This window comes from Canis lupus, chromosome 30 (assembly GCF_003254725.2).
Source record: "Canis lupus dingo isolate Sandy chromosome 30, ASM325472v2, whole genome shotgun sequence".
NCBI classification, from domain to species: Eukaryota; Metazoa; Chordata; class Mammalia; order Carnivora; family Canidae; genus Canis; species Canis lupus.
The window spans coordinates 31,084,088-31,111,712 of NC_064272.1; positions in this window are offsets into that span (position 1 = coordinate 31,084,088).

Below are 27,625 nucleotides of genomic sequence, written 5' to 3' on the forward strand. Positions count from 1 at the left end.
TGTAGATCTAGATGCTCTTCCAGAAATGCCCCCTTCTAAGTAAGGTTCTCCTTCATGCCTGGGCCCTCAGAGCTTCTTGGGATATCTCAGATTTCATCAGTGGGTTCCATCATCTCTCTTCCCTGCAGCCCCCGGGCTTGGTGGGCAGTGAGGGATGCCGGGAGGCTGTCCTCTGCACCGACTGAGCACCAGCATGGGCTGCTCTGCTGCTGTGGGCAAGACGGCATGTTGTGAGGGTCGCTGAGGGTCGAGGTGGCCTTCTACTCTCTGGGGGAGCATGTCCCATCATCAGTCCACTGTGAGTCCCCAAGGGCCATGGGGGTTGATGTGGCCCAACTGGGTTCTGGGAGCCCTCTGGGCCTCTGGTTTCTCTGATCGAGCCTAGGGACAAGGGGCAGACTGGCTTCCATGAAGAAGAGGGGGTCATCTTGGTTTGCCTAGAATTAGGAGCTGGTTCTCAGGATATAGGAGTTTCAGTTCTGAAACTAAGTCCTGGGTAAACTGAGATGAGCTGACACACTCTTTTACCCTCCCCTGCCTCCCTCCTGCAGCCTGGTATGGCTGGACTAGGGAGGGGAGAAGGGATCAAAGGGGCCTTCATTTCTGTATTTTGTGCTTAGGATGATATTCCAGGCAGACGTAGGGGACAAGGCTCCTTGGTGAGTCCAGCCCCAGCACACCCCCTCCCCGCACCGTTCCCAGTCCCAGTAAAGGGGTAGGTCTGTTTCTGGCGCTCCCTGTTCTCAGGCTGGGCTGCTGCCAAGCCTGGCCTCCTGTTGATGGCAGTCCTAGGGACTTATGGATCTAGAGGGCCAGGAGGCAGCATCCTGGGCCCATCCTGCCTCCCCCTGTGATCTTAGGCAGGTCCCTCCACTTCCCTCTCACCCCAGTCTCCCTAGCTGTGAAATGGGGGTTGGATTTAGAAGGTCTGTGGAAACCACTCAAGTGTTGTTTTGAGCCCACACAGATGAGAACCCTGACTCTGCTCCCTGGAAAGTCTAGCAAGAGGCCAGCAGCTGGAGCTGTTAGGCTTTGGGAAGGGCAGGCCAAGGACAAAGCTCTGTGGGGCTGGACAAAGGAGATGAATTAGTCCTGCCTCAAGAGGGCGGTGGTTGGAGCCAGGGCCCCCTGGAACTTGGACTCATCCTTCCTCTCTGCTGGGAGCAAACTGAAGTAGAGCAAATTGCCCAAAGGAACAGGGGGTGACCAAGCAGGCGTTAGATGCCTGGTCTCCTGGCATTATGGGCTTTATGGGCACTATAACCTTCTTGACTGCTCTGCAGGACAGGGAGTAGCACTATGACCATTTGATAGCTAAGAAAACCAGGCAGAGGGAGGTAATGCCATCAGGTGGTCACTTCGCTGAAGACTGGAGGGGGAGAGTGAGTTCCTAGTCCCAGGAGGCTGAGTGATGCTGAAGGTTTTGTTCTGAAATTTAGAGCAGAGCTTGCGGTGTAACACCCAGCTGTGACAATGCTGATTTAACTATGATAGTTTATTTTATTTTTTATTCTTATTATTTCTTAAAGGATTTTATTTATTAATTCATGAGAGATAAACAGAGGCAGAGGGAGAAGCGGGCTCCCTGCAGGGAGCCTGATGAGGGACTCGATCCTAGGACCCTGGGACCACGACCTGAGCCAAAGGCAGATGCTCAACCACTGAGCCACCCAGGGGCCCCTAACAATGGTATTTTATTTTATTTATTTTTTTTTTTTTAATTTTTTTTTTTTTTAAATTTTTATTTATTTATGATAGTCACAGAGAGAGAGAGAGGCGCAGAGACATAGGCAGAGGGAGAAGCAGGCTCCATGCACTGGGAGCCCGATGTGGGATTCGATCCCGGGTCTCCAGGATCGCGCCCTGGGCCAAAGGCAGGCGCTAAACCACTGCGCCACCAGGGATCCCAACAATGGTATTTTAAATGACAACTTTTTGCATCAGATCTTGGCATTCAATTAAACTCTGGTGAGGTTCGTATCCCACTTCCTGGAACACTTGGCTGGGCTGCCCGCAGGGGGCACTCACGCCCCATCCAGGCGGCAGGTCTGGCCACAGATACCTCCCCCCACCCCCCCCACCACACTGTGCAGGTCCCCTAAGTAGAGATTCTCTGGAGGGGCAGGAGGTATCTGCGGAAGCAGGGCACCAAACTTTCACCTCCAGGGCGTGGCTCCTCCCCCCATTAGCAGAGCCCCCCCACCCCCACCCAGGGTGGTATGATGATGGGCTTCAGGGAATCTGTGTGCAAAATCTGTGAGGGGGACACATAGGGTATTTCTAGGGAGAGAGTCCAAGGTTTTCATCACGTATCACAAAAAAGGCATCTGATATACCTTCACGGTTAGGAACTCTGCTCTGGGTACCAGAATCCCAGGGCACGGCTGCTCCCTTCCCAGCCATGGGTGGTCACTTGGGCATCATCCCTGCAGGGCAGGCAGTGTTAAGCACCCTGAGAAAAAGGCAATAGAGCCCCCTCCACTGTCTTCCCCCAAAGTGAGAGGCTTGCAGAAAATGCCCTACCCATCCTGCCCCAGCTTGAGTCGTGTCTGTGGGCAGAAGGAAGCCCAGGCCCCCTGCTGCTTCCTTGCCTCATGGGTTCACCTTCTGGGCCTCAGTTTCCTCACTTGTAAAAGAGAGAAATGAATACTTGCTTTGTAGGATCAAAGCTACTTCTCATGGGAGGGGGTCCGTTAGCCCTGCAGAGCTGGGTACCAGGGAAATTCTGGGCCGTTCTTGGCTGGTGCTCTTGTTCCAGAGTCCAGGCCCTCTGCCTGCAGAACCAGGACATGAGTAGAGAATTTTTTGGCCAGCTAGGCCTTCCCAGCTGCAGCAGGACAGCATTTGTCCCCCTGTACCAGGCAGGTGATGTAATAAGCTAGAATGTAAGCTCCACGAGGGTAGGAGCTTGTCTGTTCTGTTCTCTGCTGGGTCCTCAGGACCTACAACATTATCCCACACCTAGGAGGTGCTCAGTAAGTCTTTGTTGAAGAGCAGATGGGGCCATGGGGGTGGGGAGAGCCAGACAGAGCCAGGAAAGCATGAGGGAGGAGCTGTGACATTTTTATATTCAAAGGTCCAGGTTCAGCTCTGTTACAAACTTTTGGGGTGACCGTGGGCACCTGTTTTCCCACCTATAAAATGAGGAGATTGTCCCAGGGGGTCTCCAGGCTCCATCCAGGCCCTGTGCTTTGGTGAGGTGGTTTGTAAACCATCGAATACTAACCCCACCACTGCCCTCCTTTCTCCGTCTTCTCTTTCTGAGTTACTTCTGGGGCTATAGCCTGATATAAAAACCTATCTGGGAATATAATTAGATACATTTTACTGTTTAATTTAAACAAGGGATTTCATCAGCAATAGAGAATGTATTTTATAATACCAGTGACCAATGACTATTGAAATGAGATCTCCATCTGTCCTTCTGAGAAAGTTCTAGCATGTCACCCACTCCCCACCCCCCACCAGCACTGTCTCTAGCAACCACTAAAATAGTAGTAAATACAACCCAACTGCAGTACAAATTATTTAGAACAAAAGTAGGATGTGCTTTGGGTGAACATTGCAGAATTAGATGAGATTTTTTTAAAAAATGAAAACTATCTTCCCTCTAATAGGAACGGTTTAGTGTATCATGCTAGACGTTTCCATGCACATATGAACACACACCCATTTGTATGATTTCTTGTACAAATAAAATCATAATCTACATATCGTTCTGCAACGTATAAATACCCTTCATGTCAGAACATGAGAGTCTATCCTGTTGTTAGCATGACCGCATTAGTGGACATTTGGGTTATTTCCAGTTTTCCATTATTGCAAAAAGTGTTGATATGACACTTTGTGCCTAATCTTTGTGCACTTATATGAATTTATCTGCAAGGCAAATTTCTAGAAGAGGAATTACTGAGTCTAAGAATATATAAATTTAAAATATTCATAGAGGATAGCCTGCCTGGCTCAGCCAGTGAAACGTGCAACTCTTGATATTGGGGTTGTGAGTTCGAGCCCCACATTGGGTGTGGAGATTACTTAAAAATAAAATCTTTGGGGCACCTGCGTGGCTCAGTGGTTGAGCAGCTGCCTTTGGCTCAGGTCATGATCCTGAGGTCCTGGGATCAAGTCCCACATGAGGGTCCCTGCAGGGAGGCTGCTTCTCCCTCTGCCTATGTCTCTGCCTCTCTGTGTGTCTCTCTCAGGAATAAATAGATAAAATCTTAAAAAGTAAAATAAAATATTTTTTAAAAAGAAATAAAACATTCATAGATGTCACTAAACTGTCAAAATCAAATTTTTGTCTATTTATATGTTCGCAGTGTGCAGTTGCTAATTCACCACCATGATCAGGCTATCTTGTCAATCTTTACTTGATAGGTGAGGGTTGTATCTTAGTGTATTTATTTATTTATTTATTTATTTATTTATTTATTTTATCTTAGTGTTTTAATTTGCATTTCTTCAACTGGAAGTGGAGTAGAGCATGCTGGTTATATTTATGGGCCTTTATACTTTTCTTTTCTTTATACTTTTTCTGATATCCATTGTCCCACTTTTAAGTTGTCTCTTATTGATTATAAAAGTGCTTTACATATGAAGGACATTGTTAAATTAATCTTTGGCTTGTTCTAATTACTGGCAAACATTTTTTTCTTAATTTGTTTGTGTTTTATGGATTTATGTCTTATTTCCAAAATCTACATAGTAACAGTTATCAGAATTCTCTTTATGGAGTCCTGGTTTCTTGCTGAGTTGTGTTTTTAATACTACAACCCCAGTGACTGGGATGGTCCTCAATCCACACATTGAGACTCAAGGGAGGAAGTGTTTTACCATTTGCAGCTGAAAAGTGAGTGGGTGCAGAGGGTCTGCAGATAACTGGGGCAGCCAAGAGACCACATGGTGTGATAGAGAAAAATCTAGACTTCCTTCCCAGATCACTTCCTGGTTTAACGTTTGATGAGTCTGTTCACACATAGTGTGCCCTCAGGTTGCTGGGAATTATTTTGGAATTATTTCTTGTCCTCCTTAAAGGTGGAGGTAGAGGGGCACCTGGGTGGCTCAGTCAATTAAGCGTCTGCTCGGGTCATGATCCCGGGGTCCTGGGATCGAGCCCTGTGTTGGGCTCCCTGCTCAGCAAGGACTCTGTTTCTCCCTTTCCCTCCCCGCACTCACTTGCTCTCTCTCCCTGTCTTTCAAATAAATAAACAGACTATTTTTTTTTTTTTTTTTTAAGGTGGAGGTAAGGGACGCCTGGGTGCCTCAGAGGTTGAGCAACTGCCTTCGGCTCAGGGCATGATCCTGGGATCCGGGATCAAGTCCCACATCAGGCTCCCTGCATGGAGCCTGCTTCTCCCTCTGCCTGTGTCTCTGCTTCTCTCTGTGTGTCTCTCATGAATAAATAAATAAAATCATTAAAAAAAAAAAAGGTGGAGGTAAAATGAGGTGAAGGGTCAGGTCCTTTACGACTCTGATCTGACTCCACAGCAGAATTTCCCAACATTCACCACGCCTCCGGAGCACGTAGGGAGCAGTGGAGAATATCAACATCTGGGGCGCCTCCCCCCCATCTAGGACAATTAGATTGGAGCCCTGGGAGGTGGGGTCTCAATAGCTTTTAATGCTTCCAGCTGACTGATGCTCCTTGTATCTGGGGCGAGCCTGAGACTGGGCATTTCCAGCCAGCTCCAGGAGATGCTGATGCTGCAGGTTCAGGACCACACTGACAGGAGGAGGTTGGCAGCACCTGCATCCCTGGGCACCTCTTTAGAAATGCAGTTGCAATTGATCCCCCAGTCTGGCTTCCACTGCTTCTGTGCGCTTGGGTAAACACACTTATCTTCGAATGCTGGGCTTCGGAGCTTACACTATTATATTTGCTTTCTGATAATTCATCAAGCTGTATACTTATGATCTTGCCAGGGAAAGAGGGACAGGTTATCCGGGACCCCCCCCCAAAAAAAAAAGGATGAGGAGTCCTGATGCAACTGCACTTTGCCTTAGAGGCCGTGCACATAGGGGCAGAATTTGGGAGTCAAGAGGATGATGGTGGTACATGCTTCTGCTTTCTTTTAGAATTAATTAATTAATTTATTTATTCATGAGAGATAGAGAGAGAGGCAGAGACACAGGCAGAGGAAGAAGCAGGCTCCATGCAGGGAGCCTGACGTGGGACTCGATCCGGGGTCTCCAGAATCACGCCTGGACTGAAGGCAGGCGCTAAACCACTGAGCCACCTGGCCTGCCCTTCTGCTCTCTTTCTAACACAGAAGAAAGAGGGGGAAGTGCAGGGGTCCAGCTCAGCTACCAAGGAGTCCCCTGGGCCATGGATGTTTGAAGTGGATCTTGGGTGAGCCTCAGTTTCCTCAGCCGTACAGTGAGGCTGGTGATGCCTCCTTCTCCAAGCTATTCTGTTTTGGGTCAAACACCCTCAAGCACAGCAGCTAACCTGGCACAGATGATTGTATAATCCAATCTAGCCCCCGGTGAGGGCTTCCCAGGAAACAGGTTACAGCCAGCTCTCGGTCCTGGGGCCACACATAGTGCTTAGTGAGGCAGGCAGACCTGGTTTGCCCCCCGTGAGTGCCCGTGCACCTCAGTTTGCTTGTCGGTTCCAGGCAGATAGTCCAACCACTTTGGCAGGTTGTCGTAAGGATTAAAGGGGGCCACGTGTGTGAAGTGTGGAGGCCAGCGCCAGGCCCGGAGCCAGCAGCTCTGTGTACCCTGGGGGGGTTCCTGGCCTCTGAGAACAGAGTCCCCTTTGACTCTGCTGGCCACCGCGGTCATTCCAGCACAATCGCTGAGCGCTGGAGAGCAAACATCTCTGCCCCACCTTTTCCTTGGCTGCAGCCCCTCCGGCCAGCCAGGTTTGGGTTGGCGGGCAGGGCGAGTGGCTCGGCTTTGATGGGACTTGTGCTGAGGCCGGGAGACGGAGCTGGGGCTCCCACCGGCCACGGTGGCTCGGGCCCAGCTCCTACGCTTAACCCCCAGAGCCCGGCAGGGCCCTGCTGGAGGGAGGTGACTTGGCACCCGGAGTTCCTCAACCACCCCTAAGACATGCGCATGGTTGTGATTCCCATTGTATAGTTGGGGAAACTGGGAGAATTGGTCCCCAGCTCTGGGGATCACCAGGGAACATGGGAAGGCGGAAACGCCTCCTGATGTGCTGTGAGTCCCAAAGTCCAATGCATCACCTCCACGAGACCCCCATTTAAATGAGGACAGCAGACCCCAGAAGGGCGGACATGTGCCCACACAGGCTTCCCGGGCATCTGATCTATGCCTGTCTCGGCGCCCCTGCCGGAGGAGTGGGGAGGATGAATCAGACATAGGCCTGGGTTCAAATCCCAGCTCCTTTTCTTGCCAGCAGTAGGGACAGCTCCTCTGCACCTCAGTTTACTCATCTGTCAAATGGGATGTTAAAGGGAAAGTTAGAGTACTGTGTGCTAAAGTGATTTTTTAAATGGCACTGGTTTATGCAAGTGAGGCATTATTCATCCTCCCGAGCTAAAATCTAGGTCTCTGGGGCTGAAGCAGAAAAAGCACGGGAGAGAGCACGGGAGGGACTGTGGCATCTCACACAGGAGCAGGCATGGGCTGGGCGGGGGGCAGACTGCTAGTCAGCAGGCGTGAAGGGCAGAAGACTTGTCTCTCTGCGTGTCTTGCCTTTCTTGCTCATTTTTCAGAGGAGGACAGAGTAGCCCAGAGCAGGGGTTTCGCCCCAAGATTAGAGAAGCAGGAACGTGTCCCAGGTCTGGGCAGGAGTGCCCAGTGTAGACTACTGTGCAACCCCAGGAAACCGCTTTAACCTCTCTGGGCCTCAGTTTCTCCCCCTGTTGGTCACACCGAGAGACCTGCCAGAAGTGCCTTGCTTCTGATGCAGGAAAACCTATCATGGAATGACCCAAGGGGGCATCGAAGGGGTCCCCCCCAGAACCAGGCTCAGGCTGGATCAAACTAATGTGGAAGGTGGAAGGGATCAGGTTGGGGAGCCCCTCGCAGCAGGGTCCCAGAAACCTGTAAGGGATGACATGGCCTTGGGGAGGAGAGTGGCTTTGTGTTTGCTGTGGCCTCTGCTGTGGGTAAGGTGGTCCTGGGTCCTCAGGAGGTGGGGAGGGAGGCGAGGATGCCTGGGGAGCTGCAGGCCTTCCGATACCGGGGTGGGACCTGATGTGAGGAGAGCAGCCTGCTGGGGTGGGGGGGCAGGCCTGGGGGCACGAGGGGAGGAGGAAGAGGGGGAGGCAGGGGACCGTTGCCAGCCAGGAAATGTCTGCTGGCTGGCATCAGGCGTTCTTGAGCTAGCGCGCTTCCTGTAAGCAGTGCACACAGACCCAGTGACCTCACCCCTCAGACATTCGGGGACAGCCCCCCATTCCAAACAGGCCGTCCCGTGGTCCCCTGGGACCGCAAACGGGCGGTAGTGCGGGCCTCTCAGCATTTAAACAACACCCATTCATTCAGCAATGTTTACTGAGCACCCACTTTGCGCGGGCACCATGCCAGGCAGCAGCTCACAAGAGACACTCTGGAGCGTGGTGACTAACGGGCTTGCCGCCTTCTAGCCAGTCCCTGGCACCTGGAGCCAATCTCCTTGTGTGCTCTCGGTTGGGACAGTTGAGGTCAGCACTGCTGGGAAGAGTCCCTAGAGTGGGTTAGCCTCGGAGAGGTGGGATGGGGGATGGCCTGCGAACGTGGATTTGGCCCCACTCATGCCAACCTGCTGCAACCTGCTGCACTGGGGGTCTGCATCCCCCGAGAGTCAATAGGGTGTCATCACCCTCACTTACAGAGACACACTTGAAGCCTCTTGCCTCAGCCAGAGGGCAGGCATTTGGGAATCCATTTTCTACCCACTCAATTCTTCATTCATAGCAATCCTACGAATGAGACCCTGTGAGCTCCATTTGATAGATGAGAGAACTGAGCCTCAGCGAGGCTAAGTGACTTGCCCAAAGCCACTAGACTAGGAGGTCGTTTCAAACTGAGGCCAGGGGCTCCGTTATGCTCGTCTAAGGTCTTCATGGTGAGGAAAGACCCAGGTCTGAGTCCTGGCCCAGGCTCACATGGACTGTGTGGCCTGGAGCAAGGTCGCTCACCTGAGCCTGTCTCCACCTGCCTGGACATTCTGTTTCCTGGGAGCTATGTTCCTTCTTGGAGCAAGCTGGGCTGTGCTCAGGGGGTGCCGCCTCCCAGAACTCTCTGGCCACATGGGACCTGGAGAAGGCCTGAGCCCATTTCTCTGTCTCAGACCAGACCAGACCATCGGCAAGATTTGATAGAGTGTATGCCCTTTGCTAGGCGTACTGGGCAGGGCCAGTTGGGGAGGAAGAGGAGAGGAAGGTACGGCTGAAGGGCAGGGCACAGCACCGCGTCACCCTTCAGGTACCAGAGGATGTTGGGGGTGAGGGAGGACCGTCCTATGTGAAATAATGAGACCAGTGTGGGTCACCATGATGACCACGTCTTTGTTCACACGTTGCTTCATGAAGATACCACGTCTTAACTCATTTCATCCCAAAGACAGCTTTGTGAGATGCTGATATTAACTCTGTTCTGCAGATGAGCAGATGAGGAAAATGGCCCTTGGACAGATTGTGCTACTGAGTGTGTGGGATTTAAGTCTCTGACTCCTCCGTGGAGGCTTCCAGAACCAAGCAGTGGAGGGGGCAGATTCAGATCAGAGAAAAGTGGAAGGCTTTACTTTTTACAGCTGTGTGGAGCTCCCGCAAGGGCTTTGAGGCAGGTGAAATAGAAGCTATTGGAATAAAACACCCTTCAGATGTTTGCCTCTCTCCGGTGTGCCCTCCATCGACCCTAAAACCCTGTGGCTGCAGTTCCCACAGCCTCGCCTGGGCCGACAGGCTGCCTTTTCCATGGAACCACACCAGCCTTAGGCTGTGGGGATAGTGTTGGGGACCTGCTAAGGGTCCTGGCTGCCGTCACAAAGCTTCAAGTTTGCCCTCTGTTAAGTGGGGATATTGCTAAATGGGGTGACGAGAAGATTGTACTGGGCACAGCTGGGAAGCATCGGCAGCAAGCTTTTCCAGTTGACTTCCATTCCTCCCTCCCTCTGAGGAGATGCAGCTTGGAGATGGTATCAGATAAAGGGGCGGCAGCTCAACTCTGTGTAAAGAATTGGGGCACTGGCTACAGACAGCTGAGCTCAAAACCCAACTTTCTCTCATACCAGCCTTGATCAAATATGTCACTTCTCTGGGACCTGCACTTTTCTCATTTATAAAATAATGTCCACCAGCAGAACGGACTCCTTTCGCATGGCTGCAGGTGTTACTCAGCAGAGGGGAGGTTCATACTCACTATAGAGACGGTCATGTTCCACCCAGAGGACTGCCACAAGGTTGGTGACATCTCAGAGCCACGGGGCATCACGGTGAAGATGGGGAGAGAGTCTCTAGCACCTCCTCAGATCAAATCACTTGCATTATTAGTTGCTCGGATAGAAAACCTGGCTCAGATATTCCCAAAGGGAAACCAGGCTGCTCCAAGAAGGAACTTAGCTCCCAGGAGACAGATGCTCAGGCAGGACGGAGACAGAGGCCTGGAAAGGAGAGTAAGCCAGACTCTGGGCTCCTTCTTGTTTCCCTACTCTAGTTTAATCCAGGCCAATGCAGCAGAAACTTTCTGAGCTTTTACTATGAGCGGGTACCTTGCTAGGTACTTTGTAGGATCGGGGAAATGGTGGATCAGACATTAACACTGTCCTTAAGAAGCTTACAGTTGAGTGAGAAAAATTAATGATACTATGAATGGGATCTCTCCATGCAGCCCTGCCTCACAGGCACCTAGCACAGCACTTGGTACCCAGTAGGTGCTCAGTCTACCTTGACTGAATGTAAGCTATGAACTGCAATCGGCGGCAGACCCGGGGTGGGTCTTTTATGCAGGGCTTTGACGGCTGCTTAAGAGTCCTCTGCTCCTGCATTTGTCCATTGGTTCTTCCTCAAGACCGATGAAGATCACAACCCCAGCTTCTCCTCACTCCTGCCACCAGCCCTCCTCTGAACTCTGAGGAGTCTCCGGATGTGAGGAGGAAGTGGCCAGGCTACGGAAGGCAGGCTCATTTCCAGTGCGGGGCCCTGCCCGCCAGCCCCGGGTCCTGTTTACAGAGCAAGGCGGACAGGCCGGCGGGACTTGGCGGCAAACGCGCTTCTGCCTCTGAGAACAGAAGAGGCTGGCAAAGCCTGGCCAGGCCAGGCGCGGGGAGGCCTGTGCCAAGGGGAAAGTCGAATGTAAAGAGTGTTTCCTCCTGGCCAGGCGGCCCCAGACTTTTGTCTCCAGTCTGTGGGCAGTTCCTCTAATGATTCATAATCAGCGGGAACTTAAAAATAAACCCCACCTCAGCCTCGCACCACAGCCTGGCTGGGCCCTGGGGAGCCTGGCAAACGGGGAGGTTGAGGAGAGGCCCTGAGGAGGCCTGGGGCACCTGGGTGCTGCTGGCTGCCGGGCAGAGGCATTGCCGGGCTGTGGCCAGCAGTCACGTTTTCCACCAGAGGACTTGGAAATTAGGCCACTGGTCGGTCTGGAGCAAGGGAACTCTGCAAGGCCTGGGTTTTCATCTGCCCCCCCCCTGGAGTACGGTGGACAAAGCTAGGTAGAATTTTGAAACAGCTGGGCCTTAAGACATATTTTGGATATAATTTCGAATTTATGGAAAAGTTGCAAAAAAAAAAAAAATAGAACAGAGAACCCCTGTGTAACCTGTGACCGGATTCATCAATTGCTTATATTCTATCCCCTTTGCCTTCTACACTCTATCTCTCATATTTTTTTTTTTTCCCCAGAATCATCTAAAAGTAGGCTTCCAGCATCACCCCTCTCTGGCCCCTGGGCCTTCAGTGTGTTTGTTTCCTGAAACAGTCAGTGCTTGAATTCCTGACCGACCACTTACTAAGTGTATTCCAGGGCGAGCTGTTCAAGTCCCGCATCCCCCTCTGTGAAGCGGTGCTACGAGGGCCCCTCACTGTGGAGAGGACGAGAAGTAACTGGAAACATCTGCTGGGATAATAATAATAAGCAGAGCTCATTATCATGTGCAAAGCAACTTGCACACATTACATCATTCACCCTGCACAACGTCCCTCCTTTCCCAAAGAAGAAACAGCCTCAGAGACGGTGTGTAATTTGTCACACAGCAAGCTAGGCTTTGCTGTCCACAGTGAGCACTGAATTCTGGGCCTGTCCTCTTCTCTTTGTATGTATTTTGCTATTTATTGCAACCAACGGCTGGGTTTTCTAGGGATCTCTGGGGCACAGGGATCTCTGGGTTAGGATGTGAGATGCTTCTGCAGCAACCCAGCGTTCCAGATCCCTGGAGGCCAGGTAGGAAGGAGCCCTTCCCTGTGGCAGGGCTGGAGTGGAAGCTGCTTCACCAACCAAATGGGCTTCCTCTGAGTTCCTCTGGCCGCCTCGTGATCTGCGCTTATAATTCTTGCAGATTGTCTCCAGAACCTGGGAAATCCCACCAGAAGACCCTGAGCCTCCCGGGTCTCTCTGGAGGTCCTGCAGTGATGAGGCCTGGCCACCAGATGGCCCTACACGGGTCACTGCGCTCTCAAGGAAGAGACCTGTCCTCTGTCCAGTGTCTGTCTTAGAGTGGCCGCTGTCATTCGAGTATGTTCATACTGCCATCCCATTTAGCCTTGGTTGCAGCCAAGGAAACTGAGACCTCAAGGGGCAGAGACCCGCCGTGGTCACTTGGCTCACACTTAGTGCTTCCAAGGAGTTTGTTACCTTGGTTGGGCAAGGCCACAGGACTGTGACAGTTGCTGGATTTCTCTGGACCTCACTTTCTACATGTATAGGAAAGTACGAGCCACTTCTTCCTAGCTTTCTTCAAGGGGTCTGGACGTCAGGTCAAATGCCAAGGCTTGGTTTCCCCATCTGTGAGATTGGTATAGTGGTAGAGGTTGTTATGAGTCTCGGGCGGTATGAACAGCCATCCACATCTGAGGTGCTCTGAGGCTTCAAGCCTGCACACCTGAGTCCAGCCACCTACAGGTGAGCTCTCGGCCTGCCTTCAGCTACCAGGGCAACCTCATTGTTGAACTGCAGTACAGGACACCCCGGGACTCGCTTCACCCATACCTTCCATTCCTCAGCTCGAGGAGAGTCCAGAGAGGACCATGATTTGCCCAAGGTCTCCTAGTCCCACCTGACCACACCACAACACCCATCCACTAACCCTGGGGACAGCTGTTGTTAACTCTTCTCTTTGCCCAGAGATCCAGTAAAGAAGCCCATGTGGGGAAGGGCTGGTCCAGCTGGGGCAGGAATGGGTACATAGGCGCCACCAGGCCCTGGAGGCCATGCTGCAAAAGGGCTCTCAGTTCAGAGCCCAAGGAACATTCCTTCTCCTGAGGGACAACCAGCCCTCCCTCATCCCAAGGTCTTCCATGGAAAAACCCCTCGGGGCTCACCTGCCCAGACCCTGGGGGTGGGGGTGGGGAATATTTTTAAAGTTTAAACACTCTCCAAGAGCATGCTACATTTCTATTCATACAGTGTATCTATGATTTTATTTATGAAATAAGGCTTCTGTTCTCTGTTCATTAGCAGGCTCATGTAAACCCTTTCCCTAGCTCAGGATGTGGGGCCCGGGGAGAAAACTAATAAAAATATAAAAATATGGAATTCCAGATGCAGCACCGGGCAGGACCAGGTTTCCTGCCTGGCGGGGAAGGGGGGCACATATTACCCCATATTAGTAACTGTCCAGAATCCCAGGCTGATAACATGCATATTTCGGGAAGCACATGCTAATAACTTAAACTCATTCATACTTAACTGCAACTGGCTGATGGAGTGGCTTTTCCTTGAGTAAGTTTGAATGGCGAAGAAGAGAGAGCAGGGGCTCCAAGAGCCCGAGTGGGATGGGGAGGAACAGGGCAGACGGTTGGGGGTTGCCCAGAGAGTGGAAGCACAGGGCCCCACAGATTGCCCATATGCCCACCTGCCAGAAGGAAATGGGAGATTTGTTTTCAGGAGAGGCCTGCCTGGGTTGCAGGGAGCACAGATAACTCAGTTTCCATGAGTCAGAGTTTGTAATGGGGGGAGGGGGGCGCAGGGAGAGAAAGAAGCATACCTGTGACCTAGAATTTCCCCAGCAGGAGGGGTTGGCCAAGCGGCCCAGCCTTATCCATCTCTCTGCAGAGCCTCCCAACTAGTCTGGGAAGCAGGAACTGGGAAGTCATCTCCATGTGTCTCCGGGAGGCTGAGGCCCAGAGAAAGAGAGGGCCTTGCCCACAAGTGGTCAACTGAGTGCCTGGAAAAAACCCAAGGTGTCCTCCTCCATTACCTTTTACTCACATACTGCCTGAATCTGGAGTTGGGCCAGGCCAATTTCTGGCTCTGTGACCCTGGACAGGTTAATGAACCTCTCCAAGCTCAGTTTTCATTATCTGTAAAATGGGAGTGATCTCTCCTATCTCTTGGGGTTGATGACAGGATCTGATATTGCAGAGAAGAGCCTGGCGCACCGCGGGCCTGAAAATTAGTGGTAGCTATATCACAGAGGACTTAAACTTTGGGCACGGTTCTTCAGGCAGCTTAATGCAAAAAAAAAAAAAAAAAACAAAACAAACCAAACCAACCCTTGGCAATCCTTTATGAAGTTACCACGAATAGTTAAATCCTCATTGTGGGGTTAAGTGGAGGAGGAAGAGGAAGGTTTTAGGGCTGCCCAGGAGCCAAGAGGGTGAGGGAGGCATTGTGGCAGGCACACTGTACACCGTGGAAGGGGCGCTTTGGAGGCCTGGCAGGTACAGGAGGGTCAGTGCCAGGATGGGCAGGGCCTTGAATGCCAGGTGGAGAAGTCAGGGCCGGCTTGCTCTTGTCTGGAGATGTTTGACTTTGGCAATGGGGTGTCTAAGGGAGGTTCCCTGTGTGTGTGTGTGTGTGTGTGTGTGTGTGTGTGTGTGTGTGTGTATTTCCATCCACTCCCAAAGTTGTTTCTCCAGCGCCGCCCCGCCGGAGAGCCACCCGTTTATGGCTCCTGGCTGCCCCTGGGCGGCCTCTCCCAGCCCTCCTCCTCCCTGGCTGTCTGGCAGCCAACTGAATTTTATGTGGGGAATTTGAGGAATTCGAAAAGCCAGAATGCAAATGTCACTGGTGGAGATTTCCTTGTCAGCCTCCAAGGTGGTGGTGGTGGTGGTGTGTGTGTGTGGGGGGGGGGGGGTTGGGGAAGCCCCCCTGCCTGTGCGGCAGCGTTAGGCCAGGGTGGAGCCCCGGGGTCGGGGACCCCGGCCAGGTGCTCGCAGCCAGGTGGCCCGAGGCGCGCACGGACAGCTGCGGGCTGCGGCAGGGCGGGCTGGGGCGCCCAGGGCGCGCGTCCCTAACGGTGCTTAGAGCCGCGCTGTCCGCGGGGAGGCTGCTGTCTGGGGAGCCCAGCGCCGGGGTGGGGGTAGGTGGGGGTGCGGGTGGGGAGGGGAGGGGAGGGCCCGCGAGGGGGCGGCGCTGCGGGGCGGGAGCCGGAGCCGGAGCCGGGAGCCGCGCCCGCCCGGGGCGTCTCTATCTCCCGCGGCCGCGGCGTCTCCGAGTCTCGGCGGCCCGAGCGCAGGGCCTTATCTGCTCTCCCCGGCCGGGCCCCTTCCCGCCGGGCCGCTCCCGCCTTATCGGCCGCCCCCGCGAGGCGCTGGGGCCCCGGGCGCCGGGGCTGCTGCAGGGACCTCCGCCCGCACCCCTGCCCTCCCCTGCCCTCCCTGCCGGGCCCCTCCGCACGAGCTCCCCCCACCCCACCCCTGCACGTGCCCCCTCCCCGACACGCCTCTCTCTCCCCGAGCTGCCCCCTCCAGGGGTTGGGGCCCAGGAGCACCGCATCAGAAAAGGGTATTCGTCCCATCTGGCCTTTCCTGAAAAAGATAAGCCTAATTATGCTTAATCCCATTGCAGTCACGTTTTAAATAAAGGCTTTCAAAAAAGAGACCACGCTATGCAAAAGCAAAGCGGAAAAACAAAAGCGCCCAACTTCTAACCCCACTCTCAGGAGGGCTGTCCTGGGACACCAGAGTCCTTATCTAACAGATCTTTCTAAAAGGCTTTTCTACTCAGGGCTCAACGTGTTAAATGCAGCAGCACCCCCCCCCCCCCCAACCAAGCTCAGTTTCCCCACCTGAATATTTGACACTGTAGAACATGAAGCTCGCCTCATGGTGCAGGGAATGTGGGTGCAGACCTTTGTAATAACAACTTGGCAGTATAGATGGAAAGCCATAAAAGTATTCATACCCTTTGACTCAGTAATCTCTTTCTGGGAATGTATCCCAAGGAAACAGTTCAGCAGCAGCAAAAGAAAAAAAAAACAAAACAAAACAAAAAGCAATGGGTTCATCAATGTGTTATTTGTAAAGCTAGGAGGCATATCTTTCTAAGTGCAAAATAGGAACATACAAGTCGCTTGGAACTGGGTTTGAACCCCCCCCCCCCCCATGGTCACCCAAAACCTTCAGTGAATGTCTTAACCTCACTGAATTTGCCTTTTCCTATCTCGAAAGTAGAGAATCCCACCCGTCAGAGGACTTTTCTAAGAATTCCAGGAGACAACCTGTGACACATCTAGTACAGGGTTTGGGTAGAGGAAGAAAATTTAAAAAAATGTTTATTTTACTTTCTACATCCTTACAGAAACGAAAGTTGGGGATACTTCAAGCCACATTTGTAAATACTAAGGAACACGTATCTGCTGGTTAAGGTCTTGGGATTTTTGAGTCCTTCACTGTTGGATTAGATCAGAATCCTAGCTTCACCACCTATTTCCTAGCTGTGTGATCTTGGCAAGAGAATAAAAGACTCAATAGAAGGTACCTCGTAACTGCCGTGAATTACATGAGGTAATATGCACAACGTGTGTACGTCTGTGCCTGGCATGTAATAAGCGCTTGATATTTGGTCGCTATTATTGTTATTAAATAGTATTTGAAACTGGAAATAATTTCAGCACCCCAAATACTACAAGCTAAATAAGCCAGTGACTCTTCCAGTGGAATATGATGCGATATTTAAAAAGAGTAAGATAGGGATCCCTGGGTGGCTCAGCAGTTTAGCATCTGCCCTGGGCCCAGGGTGCGATCCTGGAGACCTGGGATCCAGACCCGCATGGGGCTCTCCGCAGGGAGCCTGCTTCTCCCTCTGCCTGTGTCTCTCAGGAATGAATGGATAAAATCTTTAAAAAAAAATAAAAATAAATTAAAAAAGTAAAAAGAGTAAGATAATTAATATAAACTAATGAGGAAAGATGTACAGGATAAATGCAAAAAAGAACATTGCATCTGTCTGGATAAATATGAAAAAATCAGAAGTAAAAATAGAAGATGAATGCTTTAGGAAAAATCTTGTATAATGCTGGGGGTAGAAAGAATCTTCTCAAGAAGCCAGAGACTCATGAGCATGAAGGAAAAGGCAGATTAGACCAAATAAGAGGTTTAGAGGTCTCCGTGGCAAGAGACTCCATGGCAAGGCTTCATGTCTTTTATCCCTCTTGATCCTTCATGTGGAATTCCTATAAATTAATTGGAAAAAGTCAAGCAATAGAAAAATGTACAGCATCACTTCACAGATGAGAAAATGCAAACATAAGAAACATACACAACCTTCCCACTTGCTGGGGAAATGCAAATAAAAATATGAACTAAATAGCATTTTTCACCAAGCACTGTTGAAGTAGAAAAGGGCATGCCCTTTGCCCCACCAATCCCACTCTCAGAACTTTATCCATAACAAAAAATATTTTTTACTATAGTGTTCTTTACAGTGAAAGTCTCAGTGTCTGCCTCTGGGGCATAAGTAGATAGATTTGGTTACATCCAAACTGGGGAATTGCCGTGCACTGCTAAGAATGAGCTTGTTGAAGAAACAAGTGTTGGAGAGGATGTGGAGAAAAAGGAACGCTCGTGCACTGTTGGTGGGAATGCAAACTGGTGCGGTTATTGTGGAATAGATTATGGAGGTTCCTCAAACAATTAAAAAAAGAATTATCATATGATCCGGTAATGGCTTTGGGTATTTACCCAAAGAATACGAAAAACACTAATTCGAAAAGATATATTCACCCCTATGTTTATTGCAGCATAATTTACAATAGGCAGAATGTGGAAGCAGCCCAAGCGTCCATCAACCGATGAATGGATCAAGAAGATGTGGTATATAGATACAACGGAATATTACTCAGCCATCCAAAAGAATGAAATCTTGCCATTCGCAACAACATGGATAGATGTAGAGTATAATGCTAAGTAAAATAAGTTCGCCAGAGAAAGACAAATACCACATAATTTCATCCATATGCGGAATCTAAGAAAAAAAACAAAAGAACAAAGAAAAAAGAGACAAACACAGAAACAGACTTAACTCTAGAGAACGCTGGATGGGTACCAAGGAGAGGGCAGTGGGCGGAGGGATGAAATAGGTGATGGGGATTCAGTGTACACTTGCCATGATGAGCGCTGAGTAATGTATAGAATTGGTGAATTACTATATTATCACCTGAAAATAACATAACACTGTGAACTATACCAGAATTAAAAAAAAAAAAAAAAAAGGAATGTGTTTGCTCTTTTTATATGCAGTGACTTATGGGATTGTCTGTGATAATGATAGGCAAAACAAGGCAATTGTGCAATAATGTGTAGACTATGATCCCATTTTGTGCTAAAAAATAAAGCTTGTGTGTGTGTGTGTGTGTGTGTGTGTGTGTGTTAAGAGCAAGCTTCCAAACCTTCAACCAGGGTAGATATTTGGTTATGTTTGAGCCTAAGGAAAAGTGGGTGCATATATGGAAAGAAAGCAGTAAGCGGTTTTGCCCATTCTTCTTTTTTTCCCCCAGTTTTATTGAGATATAATTGACATATTGTATGTTTCAACATATACGTATACATGTACATATATGTTATGTACAAAGTAATGAATTGAGATATATTTTGTGATCACTATAGTTAGTTTAGCGAACAGTTGTCACTCCACATAGTTACAAATTCTCTTTCTTGTGAGAACTTTTAGGATCTACTCTCTTAGCAACTTTGAAGTGTACAGTACTGCCTGCTATAGTCACCAGGCTGTACCTTACATCCCCAGAATTTATCTTGTAACTAGAAGTTTCTACCTTTTGACCCCCTTCACTCTTCACCCCCAACCGGCCCCCTTCCTCTGGTAACTGCCAGTCTGTTTGCTCATTTTTCTTTTTTATTTTTTTTTAAGATTTTATTTATTTATTCATGAGAAACAACAGAGAGAGGCAGAGACATAAGCAGAGGGAGAAGCAGGCTCCCTGCAGGAACCCGATGGGGGACTTGATCCCAGGACCCTGGGATCACGCCCTAAGCTGGAGGCAGACGCTCAGCTACTGAGCCACCCAGGCGTTCCTGTTTGCTCATTTTTTTACAGTTTACCATTTCCATTTCATTTGTAGGAATTCTGCATATGAGGTATATGAGCCCTTCTTTCCTTGCACATGAGTCTGAGGAAAGATTCCTACCAGCCTGTTTAGAGAGAGAGAGAACGGAAGGGCAAGCAGAGGGAGAGAATCCCCAAGCAGACTCCCCAGAGTCTGGGCTCTTGGCTGAGCCCAGAGCCAAGGTGGGGCTCAATCCCACAACCCTGAGATTATGAGCTGAGCCAGAATTAAGAGTCTGACACTTAACTGACTGAGCCACTCAGGTGCCCCCATCTTAACCATTTGTAAGTGTCCAATATAGTAGTGTTAACTATATATATTTTGTCTCTAGAACTTTTTCATCTTGCCTAACTGAAACTCTATACCTGTTGAACAACTCCCAATGTTCCCCTCCCTTCTGCCTCTGGAAACCACATTCTACTTTCTCTTTCTGAGTTTGATAACTTTAGATACTTCATATAAAAGTAGACTCATGCAGGATTTGTCCTTTTTTTTTTTTTTTAAGATTTTATTTATTTGAGAGAGAGAACACACCAACAGGGAAGGGGCAGAGGGAGAAGCAGACTCCTCACTGAGCAGGGAGCTCAATGTGGGGCTCAATCCCAGGATCCTGGGAGAAGGACCTGGACTGAAGGCAGACGCTAAGCCAACTAAGCAACCCAGGAGCCCCTAGGATTTGTCTTTTTTCAACTGATTTATTTCACTTAGCATAATGTCTTCGAGGTTTATCCAGGTTGTAATGTAAGACAAGATTTCCTTCTTTTCTTAAGGCTGAATAACATTCCATTGTATGTATATATGACATTTTGTTTTGTCCTTTTTATTTTTTTTTAAAAGACTTTATTTATCTACTCATGAGAGACAAAGAGAGAGGCAGAGAAACAGGCAGAGGGAGAAGCAGGCTCCATGCAGAGAGCCTGATGTGGGACTCAATCCCAGGACTCTAGGATCGAAGGCAGACACCCAACCGCTGAGCCACCCAGGGATCCCTTGTTTTGTCCTTCTATAGACCTATAGGTTGCTTCTTCTTGGCTCTTGCGAACAATGCAGTAATAAGCATGAATATGCAAATATCTCATTGAGATACTATTTTCAATTCTTTTGGACATATACTAATATGAACTAAATGTTTGTCTCTTCCCAAATTCATATGTTGAAACCCTAATCCTACAAGGATGGCATCTGGAGATGGGACCTTTGGGTGGTGATTAGGCCATGACAGTGGAGCCCTCATGAATTAGTGGAATTAATATGTCAGTAGAATTAGCTTTCTGCTCTTTGCTATGGGAGGATCCAAGAAATTAGCAGTCGGCAGCCCAGAAGAGGGCCCTCAACAGAACTTGACCATGCTGGCGCCCTGATCTTGAACCCCCAGGCTCCAGAACCATGAGAAATAAATTTCTGTTGTGCGTAAGCCACACAACCTATGGTATTTTGTTATAGCAGCCCAAATGGACTAAGACACGTAGCAAGAAGTGGAGTTGCTGAATCACCTGGTAATTCTATTTTTACATTTTTTGAGGAATTGCTATACTGGTTTCCATAGTGGCTGCATCGCTTTACACACCAATTGTGCACAAAAGTTCCAATTTCTCCACATCCTCGCCAATACTTGTTATTTTCTGGTTTGTGTGTTTTGTTTTGCATAGTGACCATCCTAACACGTGTGAGGCAATTTTTCATTGTGATTTTGATTTGCATTTCTCTGATGCTTAGTGATGTTGAGCATCTTTTCATGTGCTTGCTGGTCATTTGTATGGGTTTTTTTTTTTTTTTTTTTTTTTGAGAAATGTCTTTTCAAGTCTTTGCCCATTTTTACACTGGGTTACTTGGTTTATTTATTTTTTTTTCCTATTGAGCTACAAGAGTAGTTTATATATTCTAGATTTTAACCCCTTATCACACATAGGGTTTGCAAATATTTTCTTCCATTCTATAAGTTGCCTTTTTTGCTCTATTGATCATTTCTACTTTGTTTTTTGTGCTTCGTGAAGGTTTTTAGTTTGGTGTAGTCCCGTGTCTATTTTTGTATTTCTTGCCTGTGCTTTTTTTTTATTTTAAGATTTTATTTATTTATTTATTTATGAAAGACAGAGAGAGAGACGCAGAGACATAGGCAGAGGGAGAAGCAGGCTCCACGCACAGAGCCTGATGTGGGACTCGATCCTGGTTCTCCAAGATCACGTCCTGGGCTGAAGGCAGACACTCAACTGCTGAACCACTCAGGTGTCCCTTGCCTGTGTTTTTTTGTGCCATATTCAAGAAATCCTTGCCAAATCCAATGTTGTAAAGCTTCTCCCCTGTATTTTCCACTAGTAGTTCTGTAGTGTCAAGTCTTACACTTAGGTCTTTAATCCACTTTGAGTTTATTTTTGTATAAGGTGTGAGATAAGGATCTGACTTAATTTTTTTTGCATGTGGACGCCCAGTTCGCCCAGCCCATTTGTTGAAGAGACCATCCTTCCCCATTACGTAGCCCTCTGGAATCCTTGGGGAAGATCATTTGACCATACACAGGAGGGTTTGTTTCTGGGCTCTCTGGTTCCATTGGTCTAGATGTCTGTTTTTATGCCAGTACCATATTGTTTTGAGTATCATTGCTTTGCAAGATGTCTCAAGATGAGGAAGTGTGAGGCTTCTAATTTTGTTCTTTCTTGCCCGGATTTTAATGTGGCAGATTTCCATCAAGTACATTTGAAATTCTTATCCCTGAGAAGACCAAGAAGGTCCAGTGAAAGGACATGGAATGGATGTTGGTGCCGGCTGTTAGCACATGACAGTGGGGGCCCACCCAACCCTCCACCATTGCCTCTGTTGGTTTGCTCAGCCTGCAACAGTCCCACATTGGCTGGCCCCTGGGGGTTGTTACTTTCTCTTTTTCTTCTTTCATATCCTTCTTTCTTCCTCCCACCCCTCCTTCCGTCCTTCCTCCCATCCTTCCTACTCTCCTTCCTCTTCTCTTCCCTTCCCCTTCTAGCCCAACTGAGTGGGGTGACTTGCCTAAAGTAACCTAGGAGTGATGCAAATCCCCATCCAGACCTTTGTCTCTCTCTCCTCCCGGGAAGAGAGGAAGGGAAGTAGGGAAGTAGGATCGTTCAGGCTCCAGGCCAAACACTTCACTCGAAAGCTAGGGGTTTTTTTGGTTTTGTTTTGTTTGGTTTTGCCTCCACTTCCTTATCTATGGGTCTACAGATGAGGAAACTGATGCTTAGCTACTAGTACATTGTCTGAGGTTCCACCAAATGCAGAGTACCAGGGAAATGTCTCATGTGGATCCTCTAAATGTCACCTCCCAACAGCACTATGAGGACAGTGAGTGATCGTTCCCACATGTTCCAGGTGAGGAATAGCCAGCTCCGAGCCCTACGTCACACAGTTGGCTGATAAAGGATGTGGACCCCAAACCCAGGCCATCAGGCTGTCCAGCTTGTGCTCCTCATCACCATGCACTGCCCCAGGCCCTGGTCAGCCCCTTCCTCACCAAACCACCAGATAGAAGCCACTCAGGCAGGTCTCCCAAAGGCCATTTTATATGACTAATTTGGTCAAATTTTGAGAGTGTTATTTGTCATCCTTCTACAAATGATGGATGGGGTCCATAGCTTCCAAGGTGCAGAGCATCCTGTGATCTCAGACACACCGGGGCGGGCGTGAGTCACGGGGGCAGGGAAGCCTTGATGAGCATCGGATTTTGCCACATTGTGGGGAAGGGCATTCTAGTTAGATGGGAAGACATAAACATGACATGACATCAGCCAACACTTACCTAGGCGATTGCTCTGCATCTCGACTATTCCAGGAGCTTTACGTCTATTCATTCGTGGAGCCCACAAACAATCCTGTGGGGTAGGCACTTTTATTATTCTCCCTTATATAAGAGGAAAGAGGCTTGGAGAGGCTCAGGACACACAGCTGACATGAGGAGGGGTTGAGCCAGGGTAGAGGTCCCAGGACTGCATGTCAAAGGGAGGCTGTGTGGTTAGGAAAGGCTTTTTTAAAACAAAAGGTTGAGGAGGTGGAGAGCCTCCATTGAAGGTACTGCTACCCAGAGCTCTTAGGCCTATAGAAGCCAGATTGTTAACCCTCTGTAGGCCCCCTGGAAAATGGGGCGATGGTGAGCTGTCCCCACATTTTCCTCCCCAAGCGCTCCCCTTCTGCCAACAGTAGAGAGAATTCTCAACTTTGCAGCAAAGCTCTGGGGAATGAGGGGCTGTTCCCAGGAAGGCCCCCAACTCCAGCAGCGCAGGGTTAAAGCAAGTCTCTCCTCAGGACCCCCAGCCCCGTGTCCCTGGAAGTCCTGCCCACTGCAAGGCTGTGGGAGCCCGAGGGCTTCTCCCTGCCCAGCTCTGCAGGAGCCCATGCAGGTCCCCTGGGAGACCCAGGAACAGTGGTGCCACCGCAGTAACCTGGGTAAAGACCCTTGAGTCCTGGCTGCCCCCTTGTCCCCCCTCGCTGTGTGACCCTGGGCAAATTGTCTTAACATCCTGGAGCTTGCATTCACTTTGTGGGTTGCTGTGAAGATTAGAGGAGTCTCTGTCTTTGGGGTGCTCAGAATGCTTCCTGGCACCGAGCAACTGCTACATGAGTGGTGCTTCTATATTCATAATACAGCAAATACTTAGGGAGCCACTAAGTGCCAGGCACTCAGCTGGGTGCTGGGAGACTGGGATGGATGGGATAGAGCCCTCTGGGCCCTCACAGGGCTCAGTGTCTGCTGGGGGACCAGCCATGCTGGGTTTCCTGGGCCTGAGGGCTTTCCCGCAGTGTAGGTCAATCAGCACCCAAGCTGGGAGCTTTGGTGGCGAACTGGAACAACTTGGTCACCTGACTGTCCAGTAGGGGCACAGATGATTTTTCTTTTTAAAGATTTTAAAAATTTATTTATTCATGAGAGACACACAAAGAGAGAGAGAGGCAGAGACACAGGCAGAGGAAGAAGCAGGCTCCCTGCAGGGACCCCGACGTGGGACTCGATCCCGGGTCTCCAGGATCACACCCTGGGCCAAAGGCAGGTGCTGAACTGCTCAGCCACCCAAGGATCCCTGAGGCACAGATGATTAAACAGGCCATCCCAGGTGGGCAGGGTAAAGCAGTCTGGGGGGTCGTGGAGGCAACAAGCAGGGGAGGACCGAAGCCTGGGGAGCAAGGGAGGGCTTCCAGAAGGAGAGTGTTTAACCTGAGAATGAAGAGGAATGAGCAAAAGGAAAGGAGGATGTGGGGGGAGGGGAGGGGAGGGCCCTGTGCCGGGCAGAGGAATGGCAAGTGTGCAGAGCCGGGGGCAGAGGGAATGTGGCACATGTGGACCCAGAAACACGGGCACACACACCCAGGACACCCTCCAGCACCCAAGTGCTGGGGAGGGCTGCAGAGGGCAGCGCGGCAGGCCTACCCCCTGTATACCCGCGCATCTCGTAGCAGTGGCTGCCTCTGGGGAGAGTCCGGGAGGAGAGGAACCATACCGAGCTTAAGACCTGAGAAAATATTATCCCTACACCAAAAGATAAAATAATCTAAACCAACAATTGTGCACGCCTGTGCTCATCTGCGCCCAGCTCATTGTAGCCAGCAGCCTGGAGGCGGTGGCCGCAAGACCCCCTAGCAAAGGCCTTCCCAGCCCAGGGAGGGGGGCCTCGCCGGCCCAGGAAGGGGAAGAGGCCACAGCCACTCTGTCTGCCGCCTGGGCCTCCCCCCAGGACCTCCGCAGACAGAACTAAACAGGCCGGCTTATCAGCTGTCGCCACTGTGTCCCACCCAGCTGAGTTGGGCTCGCTGCTGGGAAAGTGGCCCCCAGCCTCTTGCCAGGGACAGCACTGGCCCAGGGTGGGGAACCAGCGGGGGTGTTTTCCCAGGGGTCAGTCTGGGGTGGGGGTGGGGGTGTCTGGTGAGCGTGTAGAGCCAGGCCTGGAGCCTGGGAGTTGGTCTGCTACAGATTTGCTGTGGGGTTTTAGAGAACTAATTGGGGATGTTATTTTAAAATTATACAAGGGATCCCATAATGTACTCGCCTTATAAAATAATCGGGCCATTCTTCAGTCTGTGGATGATAGGCTCCCCGTCTCTGGAAACAGACCTGTGGGGTGCTGGGTCCAGGCTGTACTCTGGAACAGACTCACCCTCATTGAGTATTTACAGCTGCTGGGGTGGCAGACAGGGAGCCCCAGCAGCCTGAAAGGTGTCCTAACCCCAGGGCAGGGGAGCAGCAGAGCTGTCTCTGAGACACCTTCCCACTCAGCAGCTCCTCGCTGAGAGGTGGGGGACACTGATGTCAGAGGGGAACATGACCAGATAAGCATCATCTTGCCTCTCTGGGCCTCAGGGGTCTCAACTCAGCAATGGGTCAGACATTCTGGCCCTGCTTTCAGGGTAGGCATGAGGGTGGGCCAGGGATGAAGGGGCAGGGAGTTCCTCCTATGTTCATCTCTCTTCTCTGTATCCCAGGGGTCCCAGCTGGGGGCGATGGGGGTGTTGCCCCCAACCACTGCCTTTGTCACACAAGATCTGTCAACCCCCACGGGGTCCAGTCCCTAAACACAGCACTCCTGACCTCCCCTGGCTGCCCCCTGGCTTCTTGCCCAGGGAGACCAGACTGTGGTCTGCCCGGCCAGCCTGGCTGGGCCAAATCCAGGTGTCTGGGGGTGAGGAGCAGAGCTGAGAGGGGGGAGGAGGGAGAGAAGAAGGAGGGGCCATCAAAGGGGTAGTTTCGACAGACCAGTGGGCACCGGAAGTAGGAGGCGGGGAGCTAGAGTCAGGGCAGAGGGGAGGGCCAGGGCTGGGCTCCCATACCTGACTCACCCCCTCTCCCCCAACTTGTCCCAGGGGGACTGGGGGGGGTACACCATCAACCGGGACTCAGGCTAAAATCTGGGTGTGCTGCTGGCCCCTTGTTCCCTGAAGACAACCGCTCACCAAGTCCTAGGACTCCTGCCTCCTCAGTATCTCCCCAGCCTGGGCCTGCTCACCCTGCTCTGGTGCTCAGGCCTCCTCTCCTCCTGGTAGGACCTTGTCCGTGGCCTCCCTGGCCTCCGGCCTTGCCCCTGTCCACCAACCCCTACACATACACTCTCTCTCACACACACTCAGTCCACTCCTCTCCAGAATTCCCCAAGTTCCAGCTCCAAAATGCAAATCTGACCCCTTTATGATCCCTTTTAAAACCCTTTAATGGCTCTCTAGTGCCTAGAGGGGTGGTCTAAATGTTTTAGGACAGCTTGGAGGCACCCCTGTCCACCCCACCCCATCTGCTTTGTCAGCCTCACCCCCTCCCAGCCCTGTCCAGCCCCAGCCCCAGGTGATGCTCTCTGGCCCCACACCTTTATCCCTCTGTTCCCTCCCTTGGGACCTCCTCCCTCCCCCATACTCCCTTGTCTACTTCCCAGGGGCGGGAGGCTCCTCTGCGGCTCTGACACAGAAGTGTACATCACCAGGGAGCATGGAGGGCTCCGATGGAAGAGAACATGTCTGTCTCCACCACGGGGCTGGGTGTTCCTTGACAGCAGGGCCGGGTCTTTCATCTCCTATTCCCAGTGCCCAGCTCCTGCTTGCCCAAGATTGGGGGCAGGAGCTCAGTAAATGTTTGTTGAATAGGTGGACAGGGGTGAGGATGGAGGATGGACAGAGCTAGTTGCAGGACAGGGGAGGACAGGGGAGTTGGGAGCGTGAGGGCCCCCTGTTTAGGGAGCTCCCAGTGGTCTGGGTCTGGGGGCTCTTATTCTGGTAGAGAAGACAGGAATATGTTCCCAAAGCGGCCTTGCCCCGCCCTCCTGCACCCCTGGAGCATCCTCAAGGTGGGCCCAGCCAGGACCTTCTCTAACAGGGAGGGCACTCCTGGCCTATATGGCCTGTCCCTGGGTGGCATCATCTTGAAGCTGTTCCCAAATGCTCCCACGGGGGACCCTCCCTGGCTCATACCTCCTCACTCCTGCACAGCCTGCGGCAGGAAATCTGCTCCCTGGGGCCACCAACCTCCCCGCCCCCCGCCCCTCCCCCCACCCCCCCCACCCCCCGCCACAACACCCCCCCCCCCCCCAGGCTCTCGGCTCAGCCCTGGCTTCCTCTGCTCCTTGGCTCCCAGCCCGGGCTCTGACCACCAACCCACTGCAAACGACTGGCTATTCTCTGGGAGGCCCCTGCATCTTCTCAGCCTTTGTGCTGTAGGGTCTGCTGGAGGTTTCTCCCCACTCCTCCTCCTCCTGCAAAACTTTGCCCCCACCCAGGCCCCCCAAA